The following is a 2,469-nucleotide window of genomic DNA, read 5'->3' as shown; positions in this document are numbered from 1 at the left end:
CGGTCAAAGTGAAGCTCTAGAGTGGGGACTAGGGAGCATTAATGTGAGTGTGTGTGTGTGTTTTTGGTGTTTATTGGTAGTTTTCTCAAGAATCTGTTAGGACATGGTGCGATCAATATGGAAAGTTCTCTATGACTTTTTGGATTTATATTAAACTGTCAAAATAAGCTCTTCATTTTTATGTGTATGTTCCATAAATGCACTTCAAAGAATTAAATTGTTGTCCCAAAAATATAATTCCAAATGATATTCTTATTATCTCGTTTTAGATAATTCTTATTCATTACAATCTAAATGCATATCAGCTTATATGTTTTTCAAAAAGTTGTGGGCTCCTAATGGAGCCTTAGGTGTCCGTGCTTCACTTGCGTATGAGAGTTTCACAAGTGTAAATTTGCCTACTACTCCTTTCTGTGTCCTGGCATGAAGCATATGTGGTAAAAAACAATGACATAGGACAATGACATGATGTTTGTATTTTAACTATTTCTGGTTTATTTATATGTGTTGTTGCCCCGTAGCAACGCACGGGCATTTGTACTAGTCTATTAAAGGATCACAGGCGAGTTCCCCAGAATCCACCATAGTTGTCGCGCGATTCGCAAGCCAAGTGTGGGGAAGGATTAGTATTCGCCGATTCGCAAGCCGAATAGCAGGCGACGATTTGAAGGCGGCGCTTCGAGTCGCGGCGAGGAGGCTCGTCAGTGGCGGCGGCCAGACGCCGATCGTGGCCGTGGGAGAGGCGCAGCGCCGGATCTTCCCGAGGCTCTTCCAGGTCAACCGGGCAAACAGCAGTACGGCGGCCGCCGAGGTGCGCTGGGTCACCAAAGTTCATATTTTTGTGCCAGTTGTAATGTGCTAAAAGACTCGCTCGATTATCCACTACATGATTAGTTAAATAGCTAGCACATGTCTAATTTGAATTCAATTTTGTCAAACAGCTGCCACATCTCAAATTGGATTCAGTTTTTATTTTCAAACAGCTAGTAGATCTCTAACTTCCAAACACCTAGCACGTCTCAATATTGAGTTCAGCTTATAAATCCATTAGAGGAAAACCCTATCTGTAAATTCGTTAAGCCATGGACCAGCTACCGTGATTTCACTAGTATCCTGGTTTTCCGGTTCATTGTCATAGCAACTCATGTTGGCTCCTGCAAAACAGGGTCTCGAAGCTGACGGACAGGAAAGACTCTTGAAGGAAATCTGTAACAGGAGGGAGCAACTGTACGATCTGACCTCGGAGGCGGAAACAATGTACAACATTCCAGGCAGGGCAGGCCAAGAAGTTGCTCGGCTGCGCCAGGAGCTTGCGGCTCAAATTGAGCCTAGATCCAATGACAGGAGGTGGTATGTATGATCATCTCCTCAAACATAATTGTGCTCTCTCTGTCTTTTTTTTTTTTTGTAAAAAGCTTCAAGGGGATAACTCACATGACCAACATGTAGGCGCGTACTACGAGGAATAAGTATATTTGAGCGTTATAGGGAAATTGCGACGCTTATATTTTCCTTCTATGTGCTGGCGGGCATGGCCAGGGGCTCGATTGTTGAATTGGGGCCAGAAGAACGGCGATTGATCAAGAAGAAACGGAAGGAGGCAAGCAAGGGGAGGAGTGGAGACAATGTCTCTCTTAAATGAGGAGGAAAACAAGCGTGGAAGATGGTTACGTGCTAGCACTTGAATAAATGGTTGTTAGATGGACGATGAGTGGTCGCTTTGTAAGCGTGGGAGATGGTTACTAAGACTGAACTGGTTTCCACTATCATGATCTTGTTATTTGGTGTTTCCCTGTTTTGTTTGTTCAAGATTTTGAATTAGCCATTGCCCATGTATGCATTTACCACTCCTTATTTCTGCTTAAGGTTGGCATGTGAAAATTTTCAGCTGTACAAGAACAATGAGTATGATGCAGCGCAACTGACACAACTGTAATAATTTGCACCACCGTAACTAGCACAAAATATAATTAATAGAGTTGCTTTATGTTGAGAACTCACTACAACACAGAATGTGCAGTGCAAACGCACCCCAAAAAAAGCTTGTCGAGAAAACATGAATTTTCTTCACATAAAAGAATGAGCACAGCTCCAGTGTCTGTTATCGTTTCGTCTTGTCGAAAAGCATCGGTCCTGGCCATCCAACTCAGCAACACACAGCTCGCGGGATGAGCCACTATAGCAGCTCCAGCAAAACTGGAAAACACTACAAACTGTTACTGTACTACATTGCAAATCCTAAATATAATCACTCCACGACCAGCAAACTGGTCACAAACCTACAAATACAAACACACTCGAGCAAAACCTCACGTGCTAAACACATGTATCATGCTTCTTGATCTGATTGTTCTTTCAAGAGTCACGATTACTTTTTTCTCGATAAAGAAGTCATGGTTACTGATGCCAGCCATTCCCTCTTCACTTGAGTTCCTCCGTGGATGGAAGTTATCCAAGATCCAACTTGTG

General features: G+C 43.0%; 1 long non-coding RNA gene across 1 annotated transcript; it reads left to right on the top strand.

The window, feature by feature from the left end:
- The first annotated feature begins 456 nt into the window (after positions 1-456).
- On the top strand, positions 457-1,915 carry LOC127340087 (uncharacterized). The gene is made up of 3 exons (XR_011750785.1): positions 457-811; positions 1,166-1,350; positions 1,450-1,915. It is a non-coding gene; the product is annotated as an uncharacterized lncRNA (long non-coding RNA).
- The last annotated feature ends 554 nt before the right edge of the window (positions 1,916-2,469 follow it).

This window comes from Lolium perenne, chromosome 1 (assembly GCF_019359855.2).
Source record: "Lolium perenne isolate Kyuss_39 chromosome 1, Kyuss_2.0, whole genome shotgun sequence".
In the NCBI taxonomy this organism is placed as follows: domain Eukaryota; kingdom Viridiplantae; phylum Streptophyta; class Magnoliopsida; order Poales; family Poaceae; genus Lolium; species Lolium perenne.
Note: the sequence above shows the minus strand (reverse complement) of the source record. Positions and strands in the feature narration are given on the sequence as shown.